Here is a 13432-nt window from a genome sequence, read left to right as displayed (position 1 = left end):
TTAAAGGAGGGAAAGGGACCTATATGTGCAAAAATGTTTGTGGCAGCCCTTTTTTGTAGTGGCAAAAAAACTGGAAACTGAGTAGTTGCCCATCAGCTGGAGAATGGCTAAGTTATGGCATATAAATGTTATGGAATATTATTGTTCTATAAGAAATGATCAGCAGGTTGATTTCAGGGAGGCCTAGAGAGATTTATATGAGCTGATGTTAAGTGAAATGAGTAGGGGCCAGGAGATCATTGTACAAGGCAACAGCAAGATAATGTGATGATCAATTATGATGAACGTGCTTTTTCCAACAATGAGACAATTCAGGGTAGTTTCAATGATGTTATGATGATGAGAGCCATCTACACCTAGAGAGAGGTCTATGGGAACTGAGTATGGATCAGTTCTTTTGTTACTATTTGCTGGAATTTTATTTTCTTTCTCATTTTTTTCTTTTTGACCTGATTTTTATTATGCAGCAAGATAATTGTATGCATATGTATGCTATATTAGATTTACATATACTTTTATCATGTTTAACATATATTGGATTACTTGCCATGGGGCAGGAGTAGAGGGAAAGGGGGAAATTGGAACACAAGGTTTTACAAGGATCAGTGGTGAAAAATTATCATTTCATATGTTTTGAAAATAAGAAGCTTCAATTAAAAAAAACCAACCAAAAAAATACAAAACAACCCTATATTCAGATCAACATTCATCCCCTGCAAAACCCTGTGTTCCAATTTATTTTCTATCCCCACTCCCCTTCCTCTGGACAGCAAGAAATCCAACATAGACTGTTAAACATATGCAGTTCTTTCAAATATATTTTCACATTTATCATGTTGCTAAGAAAAATCAGACTAAAAGGGGGAAAAACAAAAAAAAGAAAAAGAAACAAGCAAGCAAACAAACAACAATAAAAAGGTGAAAATATTATGCTGTGATCCATATTCAGTCCCCATAGTCCTCTTTCCAGTTGTGGACAGCTCTCTCCATTACAAGTATATTGGAATTATCTTGATTCACCTTCTTGTTGAAAAAAGCCAAGTCCATCCCAGTTGATCATCACAAAAATCCATTACTTTCACATATCATAACTTATTCAGTTATTCCCCAATTCATGGGCACCCATTCACTTTCCAGTTCCTTGCCACCATAAAAAGGGCTGCTACCAACATTTTTGCACATGTGGGTTCTTTTCCCTTTTTTTTTTATCATCTCTTTGAAGTACAGACCCAGTAGAGATACTGCTGGATCATAGAGTATACACAGTTTGATAGCCTTTTGGGCAGTATTCCAAATTTTTCTCCAGAATGGCTTGATCATTTCACAACTCTACCAACAACATATTAAAGTCCCAGTTTTCCCGTATACCCTCCAATATTTATCATTATTTTTTCCTGTCATCTTAGCCAATTTGAGATGTATGAAGTGGTCTAATCAATAGTGACTTAAAACTTTTTTCATATGACTTTAATTTCTCTGAAAATTGTCTGTTTATATTCTTTGACTATTTATCACCAGTTTCCAATTCTTTACCACCAGAAAAAAGAATTGTTATAAATATTGTTGGATAAGTATATTCTTTTCCTTTTCCTTTGACCAGCATTTCTAGATCAAAGGGTATGTACAGTTTTATAGCTTTGGGAGCATAGTTCCAAATTTTTCTACAGAATAATTGGACATTTTTTACATTACTAATAGTGGATTAGTGTCCCTACTTTTCCATTTCCTTTCCCCCATTTGTCATTTTCCTTTTCTGTCATGTCAACCAATCTGATAGGTGTAAGGTATACATCACAGTTGTTTTTTTTTTTCCCCTAACAAATAGGGATTTAGAGCATTTTAAAAAAATTTTTTATTATAGCTTTTTATATACAAAACATATGCATGGCTAATTTTTCTTTTAAACAAATAATTAATTAATTTTTATTTTTTAATATTAATTTTATAATTATAACCTTTTTTTTTTGACATTTCATATGCATGGGTAATTTTTTACCAACATTATCCCTTGCACTCACTTCTGTTCCGAATTTTCCCTCCTTCCCTCCACTCCCTCCCCTAGATGGCAGGCAGTTCCATACATGTTCATTATGTTATAGTATATCCTAGATACAATATATGTGTGCAGAAACAAAATTCTTGTTGTACCAGAAGAATTGGATTCAGAAGGTAAAAATAATCTGGGAAGAAAAACAAAAATGCAAACAGTTTACACTCATTTCCCAGTTTCCTTCTCTGGGTGTAATTTATTCTGTCCATCATTGATCAATTGGATCTGAGTTAGATCTTCTCTTTGTTGAAGATACTCACTTCAATCTGAATACATCTTCAAACAGTATCGTTGTTGAAGTGTATAATGATCTCCTGGTTCTGCTCATTTCACTCAGCATCAGTTCATGTAAGTCTCTCCAAGCCTCTTTGTATTCATCCTGCTGGTCATTTCTTACAGAACAATAATATTCCTTAACATTCATATACCATAATTTACCCAATCATTCTCCAATTGATAGACACCCATTCATTTTCCAGTTTCTAGCCACTACAAAAAGGTCTGCCACAAACATTTTGGCACATACAGGTCCCTTTCCCTTTTTTAGTATTTCCTTAGGATATAAGCCCAGTAATAGCACTGCTGGATCAAAGGGTATGCACAGTTTGATGACTTTTTGGGAATAATTCCAGATTACTCTCCAGAATGGTTGGATTCTTTCACAACTCCACCAGCAATGTATCAGTGTTCCAGTTTTCCCACAGCCTCTCCAACATTCATCATCATTTTTTCCTGTCATCTTAGCCAATCTGACAGGTATGTAGTGGTATCTCAGAGTTGTCTTAATTTGCATTTCTCTGATCAATAGTGATTTGGAACACTCTTTCACATGAGTGGAAATAGTTTTAATTTCATCATCTGAAAATTGTCTGTTCATATCCTTTGACCATTTATCAATTGGAGAATGGTTTGATTTCTTATAAATTAGAGTCAGTTCTCTATATATTTTGGAAATGAGGGATTTATCTGAACCTTTAACTGTAAAAATGTTTTCCCAGTTTGTTACTTCCCTTCTAATCTTATTTGCATTACTTATGTTTGTACAAAAGCTTTTTAATTTGATGTAATCAAAATTTTCTATTTTATGATCAATAATGATCTCTAGTTCTCCTTTGGTCACAAATTCCTTCCTCCTCCACAAGTCTGAGAGGTAAACTATCCTATGTTCCTCTAATTTATTTATGATCTCATTCTTTATGCCTAAATCAAGGACCCATTTTGATCTTGGTATGTGGTGTTATGTGTGGGTCCATGCCTAGTTTCTGCCATACTAATTTCCAGTTTTCCCAGCAGTTTTTGTCAAATAATGAATTCTTATCCCAAAAGTTGGGATCTTTGGGTTTGTCAAACACTAGATTGCTATAGTTATTCACTGGTTTGTCCTGTGAACCTAACCTATTCCACTGATCAACTAGTCTATTTTTTAGCCAATATGATATGGTTTTGGTGACTGCTGCCTTATAATATATATAGTAATACAAGTACAACTAGGCCACCTTCATTTGATTTTTTTTTCATTAATTCCCTTGAAATTCTCAGCCTTTTGTTCTTCCATATAAATTTTGATGTTATTTTTTTCTAGGTCATTAAAATAGTTTCTTGGGAGTCTGATTGGTATAGCACTAAATAAATAGATTAGTTTAGGGAGTATTGTCATCTTTATTATATTCGCTCAGCCTATCCAAGAGCACTTAATGTCTTTCCAATTATTTAAATCTGACTTTATTTTTTGTGGCAAGTATTTTGTAATTTTCCTCGTATAATTCCTTACTTTCTTTTGATAAATAGATTCCCAAGTATTTTATACTATCAACAGTTATTTTGAATGGAATTTCTCTTTGTATCTCTTGCTGTTGAATTTTGTTGGTGATGTATAAAAATGTTGAGGATTTATGTGGATTTATTTTGTATTGCATGGGTAATTTTTCAACATTGACCCTTGCAAAAACTTCTGTTTCAACTTTTCCCCTCCTTGCCTCCAGCCCCTCCCCTAGATGTCAGGTGGTCCCATATATGTTAAATATGTTAATGTGTTAAATACAATATATGTATGCATATTTATACAGTTATCTTGTTGCACAAAAAAAATTGAATTTAGAAAGAAGGTAAAAATAACCTGGGAAGAAAAACAAAAATGCAAGCAAACAATAACAGAAAGAAGTGTTATGTTATGGTCATACTCATTTTCCAGTGTTATTTCTCTGGGTGTAGCTAGTTCTGATCATTACAGATCATTACAGATCAATTGGAACTGATTTGGATCCTCTCATTGTTGAAGACAGCCACATCCATCAGAATTGATCATCATGTAGTATTGTTGTTGAAGTGTATAATGATCTTCTGGTTCTGCTCATTTCACTTAGTATCAGTTCATGTATGTCTCTCCAAGCCTCTCTGTATTTATCTTGCTGGTCATTTCTTATAGAACAATAATATTCCATAAAATTCATATACCACAATTTATTCAGCCATTCTCCAATTGGTGGGAATCCCTTCAATTTCCAGTTTCTGGCTACTATGAAAAGGTATGACACAAACATCTTTGCCCATATGGGTCCCTTTCCCTTCTTTAATATCTCTTTGGGATATAAGCCCAAAAGTAACACTGCTGGATTGAAGAATATGCACAGTTTGATAACTTTTGGGGCATAATTCCGATTGTTCTCCAGAATGGTTGGATCCATTCATAACTCCACCAATAATGTATCAGTGTCCCAGTTTTCTGACATTTCCTCCAACATTTGTCATTATCATTTTCTGTCATCTTAGCCAATTTGACAGGTTGTTAGTGGCATGATTTAGAGCATTTTAAAATATCACAATAGATAACTTTGATTTTTTTCTTCTGAAAACTGCCTGTTCATATATTTTGACCATTTATAATTTGGGGAATGATTCTTTTATTTATAATTTGATTCAGTTCCCTACATATTTGAGAATTGAGGCCCTTAGAGATATTTCCTCCCAATTTCCTGCTACCCTTCTCATTTTAGTTGCATTGACTTTGTTTGTGCAAATCCTTTTAAATTTAATGTAATCAAAATTATATGTTATATTTCCCATGATTCTCTGTCTCTTGGTTAGTCACAAATTCTTTGCTTATTTATAGGTCTGACAGGTAAAATTTTCCATGTTCCCTTAATTTGTTTTTGATATCACTTTGTGTCTAAATTATGTCCTCATTTTGATCTTATCTTGGCATAGGATGTGAAATATTGATCTATGCTTAATTTCTGCCAAACTGCTTTCCAGTTTCCTCAGGAATTTTTGTCAAATAATGTGAGTTTTTGTCCAGAAAGTTTGGATCTTTGGATTTATCAAACACTAGATTACTATGACTACAATTTCTTCATCTAAAAATTGTCTGTTCATATCCTTTGACCATTTAACAATTGGGCATGTGTCTTGTTAGTAATATATAGGAATGCAAAAGATTTATGTGGTTTATTTTATATCCTATAAATTTGCTAAAGTAGCTAATTGTTTCAACTGATTTTTTAGTTGATTCTCTAGGGTTCTCTAAATAGAATTTTTTCTGTTCATTTTAAAAAACAATATAGGAAAAAAGGACAGAAAGACGATCCTATCATCTATAAAAAGCTATAGTTTTATTTCTTTGTTGCCTATTCTTATTCCTTCAATTTCTTTTTCTTGTCTTATTTCTATAGAATTTCTAGTACAATATTGAATAATAAGGATGATAATGGACAACTTTTATCCCTAATCTTATTGGGAAGATTTCCAGCTTATCTCCATTACCAGTAGTGCAAAAGGAAATGCAAAAAAAACTAATGAGTAAAAGGATGCCTTAAAAAGCAAAATTGGCCATTGGGAAAGGAGGTAACAAAACTCACTAAAGAAAATAATTCTTTAAAAATTAGAATTGAAGATAGACATGGCCATCTTCAACAATGAGATGAACCAAATCAGTTCCAATAGAGCAGTAATGAACTGAACCAGCTACACCCAGCGAAAGAACTCTGGGAGACAACTATGAACCACTACACAGAATTCCCAATCCCTCTATTTTTGTCCGCCTGCATTTTGGATTTCCTTCACAGGCTAATTGTACACTATCTCAAAGTCCTATTCTTTTTGTACAGCAAAACAACTGTTTGGACAAGTATACATATATTGTACTTAATTTATACTTTAACATATTTAACATGTATTGGTCAACCTGCCATTTGGGAGGGGGGAAAGAGGGGAAAAATTGGAACAAAAGATTTGGCAATTGTCAATGCTGTAAAATTACCCATGCATATATCTGGTAAATAAAAACTACAATTAAAAAAAAGTAATACTTCACAAAAAAAATTAGAATTGAGCAAATGGAAACTAATGACTTTGTAAGAAATCAAGTGACAATAAAATAAAACCAAAAACAATTTTTTTCCTCTCCTGGATGTATTGGATCATTGGAAAAACAACTGACCTGGAAAATAGATCCAAAAGAGAAAATTTTAAAAGGATTGGTCTGCCTGAAAGCCATGATTTAAAAAAACCAGCTTGGATATCATCTTTTAAGAAATCATCAAGGAAAAGTGTCCTGATATTCTATAACCAAAAGATAAAATAGAAATTGAAAGAATCCATTCCTTACCTCCTGAAAGAAATTCCAAAATGAAAAGTTTTCCAAGTTTCAAATAAAAAAAATATTATAATTAATTCTGGAACTCACAGGTAAGGAGAAAATTATCTAAGCATCTGAAAGAAACAATTCAAGTGCAGTGAAGGATAACACAAGATTTAGCAGCTTCTACATTAAAGGACTAGAGGGCTTTGAATATGATATTCCAGAAAGCAATGGAGCTTGGATTACAACCAAGAATCACTTACCAAAACTGAGTATAAGCCTTCAGAGGAAAAGATGGATATTCACTGAAATAGAGGATTTTCAAACCTCTGTGATGAAAAGACCAGAGCTGAATGGAAAATTTTATTTCCAAATACTCAACAGAAGTATAAGGAGATAATCAGGAAAGGGATATTGCAAGGGATCTCATTAGGTTTATCTATTTAATTCACATATTGGAAGATAATACTTGTAACTTATTAGAACTTTTCCATTATCATTATGGCAGTTAGAAGAAGTAAATATAGAAAAGGGGCATATGTGTGAATTGAATATGAAGGAAAAATATCTTTAAAATGTTGAAATCAAGGAGGGGAGAGAGGAATCCATTGGAAGAAAGGAAAAGGGAGAAGCAGAATGGTTTAAATTATGTGCTATAAAAATGAGGGAAGAAAAAGCTTTTACAGTGGAGAGAAAAAGGAGGAGAAAAGGAGGAGTGAGTAAACCTAAGTTCTCATCACAATTGGCTCAAAGAGAAAATAACATATACACTCAATAATGGTATAGAAATCTATCTTGCTCTGGAGGAAAATAGGATGGCAATGGAATATGGGAAAGGGGAAGGGTGATAAAAAAGAGGACATACTGGGGGAGGATGTGATTACTAGAAAAACACTTTTGAGGATGGGCAAGAATAAAAGAGAGGAAAGAACAGAATGGGGGAAATATAGTTAACAACAGTAATTATAAAAATAATTTTGAAGCAAGTTTCTCTAATAAGGCCTTATTTCTCAAACAGATAGGGAACTGAATCGAATTTACAAAAAAATGATCAAAATGATCAAAAGATATGATCTATGCTCAAAGGGCTATAAATTTATGTGGATTCTTTGACCTAATATCACTATTACTGTCACTATTAGGTATGAATACCAAAAGAGATTTTTTTAAGTGGGGGGAGGGAGGAGGAAAAGGACTTATATATACCAAAATATCTGTAGCAGCTCTCTTAGGGCAAAGAATTGGAAATTGAGAGGGTGCCCATCATTTGGCGAATGGCTGAATAAATTGTGGTGAATGATTGTCATGGGAAATTGTTGTTCTATGGGAAGTGATGAGCAGAATGCTCTTGGAAAAAAATTAAAACCTGGAAAATCTTCATGAATTCAAGTAAAGTAAAATGCATTTTATAGCAATGTTCTGGGATTACCAGCAATAAGTGACTGTTCTTCTCAGCAGTACAATCACCCATGACTACTCTGAAGGACTTATGATGAAAAATCCCATCCATACTCAAAGAAATTGATTTGTCTACATACAGATTAAATCATACTCTATCTTTTTTAATTTTATTTTTCTTGATGGTTTTTTTTATTGGGGTGGGAGATTTGTTTTCTTTCACATCATGACATTCATGAAAATGTTTTGCATTAAAAAATCTTTCTTGGAAAAAAAGAATTTGGATAGTATGCCATTTACTGTATATGTGTTTGATAGTGCTATTTCTTTGTTGTCTATGATATCTTTTTGCAAAGATATAGTTTCTTTCCTTTTCTCTTTTAATTAGGACTGTTTTTACTTTTATTTGAGATAAGGATTGATACAACTCCTTTTTTTTAAAATTTCAGCTAAAACATAATAGGTTCTTGTACAATCCCTTATTTTAATTCTGTATTTCTCTTTCAAGTGTCTTTTATAAACAACATATTGTTGGATGCTGATTTTTAATCCATTCTGCTACTTGCTTCCATTTTATGGGTGAGTTCATCCCATTCACATTCACAATTAAGATAACTGTGCATTTCCCTCTAGCCCCCTTTCTTCTCTTTATCCTTTTTGCTCTGTCCCTCTTCAAAAATCTGTTTTCCCTTTGACTTCTGTCTCCCTCAATCTATTTTCTCTCTCTGTGTGTATTCTTCCCTCTTTGAATTAATTTTGATGAGAGTGAGGTTCAAGTATTGTCTGCCACTTTGCTCATCTTCCCCTCCAATGTAAAAGCTCTTCCTTGCATGTCTTTTACGTAAGATCATTTTGTCCATTCATCTCCTTTTCCTCTTCTCCCATTGCATTCTTTTTTCTCATCCCTTCATATTTTTGATATCATTCCAACATAATCAAATCCCCTTATGCCCTCTGTTTATGTAGATTCCATCTAATTGTCCTAATAATGATAACATTCTTAGGAGTCACATATTTCATCTTCCCATATAGGTATATAAACAGTTTAACCTTGAATCCTTTATGATTTCTTTTTCATGCTTACCTTTTTGTGATTCTTTTGAATAATGTATTTGAATGTCAAAATTTCTATTCAGCTGTTAGTTTCTTTTTTTTGTTTAAATTTTATTTACAAAATTTTTTGACATTATATATGCATGAGTAATTTTTTTTATAACATTATCACTTGTATTCATTTTTCCAAATTATCCCCTCCCTCCCTCCACCTCCTCCCCCTGATGACAGGCAATCCTATAAATTTTACATGTGTTACAATATAACCTAGATACAATACATGTGTGTAAATACCATTTTATTATTGCACATTAAAGATTAGATTCCGAAGGTATAAGTAACCTGGGTAGATAGACAGTAGTTCTGACAGTTTACATTCACTTCCCAGTGTTCCTTCTCTGGGTATAGTTGTCTCTGTCCATCTTTGGTCAACTGGAAGTGAGTTGGATCTTCTCCATTTTGAAGATATCCACCTCCATCAGAATACATCTTCATACAACATTGAGGTGTACAGCGATCTTCTAGTTCTATTCATTTCACACAGCATCAGTTGATGTCTCTCCAAGCCTCTCTGTATTCCTCCTGCTGGTCATTTCTCTCAGAGCAATAATATTCCATAACATTCATATGCCATAATTTACCCAACCAGTCTCCAATTGATGGACATCCATTCATCTTCCAGTTTCTGGCCACTACAAAAAGGGCTACCACAAACATTTTGGCACATACAGGTCCCTTTCCCTTTTTTAGTATTTCTTTGGGATATAAGCCCAATAGCAGCAATGCTGGATCAAAGGGTATGCACAGTTTGATAACTTTTTGGGCATAGTTCCAAATTACTCTCCAGAATGGTTGGATTCTTTCACAACTCCACCAACAATGTATTAGTGTCCCAGTTTTCCCACATCCCCTCCAACATTCATCATTATTTGTTCCTGTCATCTTAGCCAATCTTGACAGGTGTGTAGTGATATCTCAGAGTTGTCTTAATTTTCAGCTGTTAGTTTCAATAGGAATACTTGCAAGTATGTGATTTCATTAAATATCAATTTTTGCTCTTGAAGGATTACACAAAAGTTTTTCTGACTAGGCTAGTTTTGGTTATAATTCTAGCTTCTTTTGACTTCTAGAATATTATAAACCATTGTCTCCTTTAATATAGAAGCTGCTAAATCTTGTGCAATCCTGACTGTGGCTTCATGATATTTAAATGGCTTCTTTCTGGTTACTTAGAATATTTTCTTCTTGGACAGGGAGCTCTGGAATTTGGCTATAACATTCTTGGAAGTTTTCACTTTGGGATATCTTTCAGGAGGCAATAAATGAATTCTTTCAATTTCTAATTTACACCTTGGACCTAAAACTTTGGGCCCATTTTCATTGCAATTTCTTGAAATATGATACCGAACCTCCCTTTTTGGTCATGGGTTTCAAGTAATCCAATAATTCTTATGTTACCTCTCCTATCTATATTGTTCCAATGAGATATCTCACATTCTTTTCTATTTTTTCACTCTTTGACTTTATTTTGTTTTTCAATATTTCATGAAGTCATTAGCTCCCTTTGCTCAATCCCAATTTTTAAGGAATTATTTTCTTTATAAAGTTTTTAGGAATTTTTGTGCTTTATTATTTAGCCAATTCTGTTTCTTAAGTATTATTTTCCCCAGTATTTTTGTACTTCTTTTATCATAATTTTCTTACATTGCTTTCATTTCCCCCCCAGTTTTTCCTCCACCATTCTTTTTCCTAATAATTCTTGTTGAACTTGTGTTCAACTAGCATTTTTTCTTTGAGGAGTTGCTTGTAGATACTTTCCACATTGTTGTCTTCTAAGTTTGTGTCTTGCTTTTCCCTGCTATCATACTAGCTTTTTATGATCATCTTCCTTTTTTTGTTTTATCATTTTTTCCCTAGCTACTTTTTTTTAACTTTGAACTTTATGTTAAAGTTGGGCACTATTCACCTGGAGTTGGTGAAGCATTGCCCAAACTTCAGGCTTTCTCATGCATCTGTTTTCATAGCTAGTTCTGGGGGGGTCTGTAAGGTTTTGGTGCTTCTAAGGTGAGTGATTTGAAAAGATGTGTGGTCACTTTCCCTCCCCCTCCCTGAACTGTTCTCAGTTTTTTACCCCTAAAAGACCCTTACCCTTCTGAAGCTACAAGTGGTAATGCTCTACTAGGTCCTAGAATTGTGACTAGCTCCCCTGCTGCCTTGTAACCAAGTATAAGAGCTGTTTTCCACCCTGGAATTTGTGACCCAGAAAGGCAATGAAGTTGCCAAAACTTGCCAAGTCCTGTAGCTAGTATCAGTAAAGGATTCCCTTTCTGACCTGTTATCTGAGCCCTTACATGCTCTGGACTAAAGAGTTCCTAAAGCTGCTTCTGCTGATACTGCTGTCAAAGCCTCCAAGTCCTATCACCACTACATGCAAGGCCCCACCCTGACATTGCAGACCTCTCCTGTTGACCTCCTAAATTGTCTTGGGCTAAAAAAATGTTTCACCTCAACCTTCTGTTGGCTATGCTTCTCCAAATATGATTTGATGTGTTAATTTAAAGTTGTTTAGAGGGAAATGGTGAGAGAATTCTACTGAGCATCTGCCTCTGTTCTACCATCTTGTCTCTATGCCACCCCCTCATTCTCTCACCTTTCCCAATTACCAAGTATTTCCTGATCTCTCAACTAGAAATGCATATGAGAGGATCATAGAATCTCAGAACTAGGAGAGCCCGAAAAGGTTAAATCCAAGGTACTTCCTCTATAGCATCCTCATCAAGAGGGCCATCTTGCTTCCATCTAAAGCCCTCCAGAATTTGATACCTCTAGAAACAACCCATTCCATCGTTAGACAGATCTGTTTGGAAGTTTTTCTGTATTTTAAGATAAAATTTGACTCTCTCTAGCTTTTAGCACTGCCTTATGCACTAAGTAGGATGAGTCAAATTCCTCTTCTATATAGTAGCCCTTTAAATATCAGATGCTTGGGACCTTGTACACTTCAGAATCTCAAGTGACAGGAGGGAGTTTTCACTTTTTTTTCAACCTGCTTCATGAGTCATAATTAAATGGTATCATTCTCAAAGTCCAGAGAAAGAGAATAAAGATCTCTATGTGCAAAAATAGTCTTAGCAACTCTTTTTGTGTTGGCAAAGAACTGGAAATAGAGGGAGGGCTCAGAAACTGGGAAATTGTGATAGGAAGGATATTATTATTATACCATAAGAAATGATGAAAGACATGATTTCAAAGAAATCTGGGAAGACTTATTATACAGAGCAAAGTCAGCAGGACCAGAACAATTTATGCATTGTACATTATTATAAAGACAAACAACAGTGAAAAACTTAAGTACTCTGACCAGTGCAATGACCAGCCACAATTCCAGAGCATTCATGATGAACCATGCTGACAAAGAAAGATGATAGACTCAGTATAGATTGAGACTTTTTTTGACAGTACCCCTATTGGAATTTGTCCTATTTAATGACATATTTTAAAAAGGAATGTTGTTTTTCTTTTTCACTGAGAGGGAGGGAAAGCACTAAATGAACTTTTCTTCTTTTATCTGAAGGCTTTAATAAGTTATTATCAACCATGAGAGCACTACTATATTGAAAAAAAATTAGACCACAGTATCATAGATAGTCTAATATGGTAATATCATGTTAACTTAAAATACACTTTAAAATTTAGAAAATATTTTCCTCACAAAAGCTCTATAACATAAGCAATAAGAGTGTTGTTCTCATTTTGCAGATGAGGAAACAAGTTTAGAGAAAGGAAATGACTTGCCAAAGTTATACAATTGTTAAGTGGAAGGGCTGGGATTTGAAATTAAATTTTTGAAGTCTAGTTCTTTTTCCCTCAAGAACATTAGATCAATTTTATTAAACAACCTTTGGGAAGAGGAAAAGGACCTATCTGAACAAAAAAAGGTTTATAGTAGCTCTTTTGTGTTATAGAAAAGAACTTGAAACTAAGAGAGTGACCATCAATTGGGGAATGATTGGACAAATTAAGTTATATAAATGTAATACTAGTGGGTCATAAGAAATGATGAAAGGGATGATTTCATAGAATCCTGGTAAGAACTATATGAAATGATGTACAGTGAAGTGAGCAGAACCAGAACAATTTCTATATTAATAACATTATAAAGAAAAGTTTTAAAGATTTAAGATTTCTGATCAATGTAATAATCAAAAAAATTCCAGCAGCACCATGATGAAGCATGCCGTCCACCTCCTAACAAAGAGGTGACAGATTCATGGTTTAGAATGAAACCCACATTTTTGGACATGTCCAATGTGCGAATGTGTTTTGTTGCATATGTTTCACAAAGTTTTATTCCC

The sequence above is a fragment of the Sminthopsis crassicaudata genome, chromosome 6 (genome assembly GCF_048593235.1).
Source record: "Sminthopsis crassicaudata isolate SCR6 chromosome 6, ASM4859323v1, whole genome shotgun sequence".
NCBI classification, from domain to species: domain Eukaryota; kingdom Metazoa; phylum Chordata; class Mammalia; order Dasyuromorphia; family Dasyuridae; genus Sminthopsis; species Sminthopsis crassicaudata.
This window is presented reverse-complemented; position numbering follows the sequence as displayed.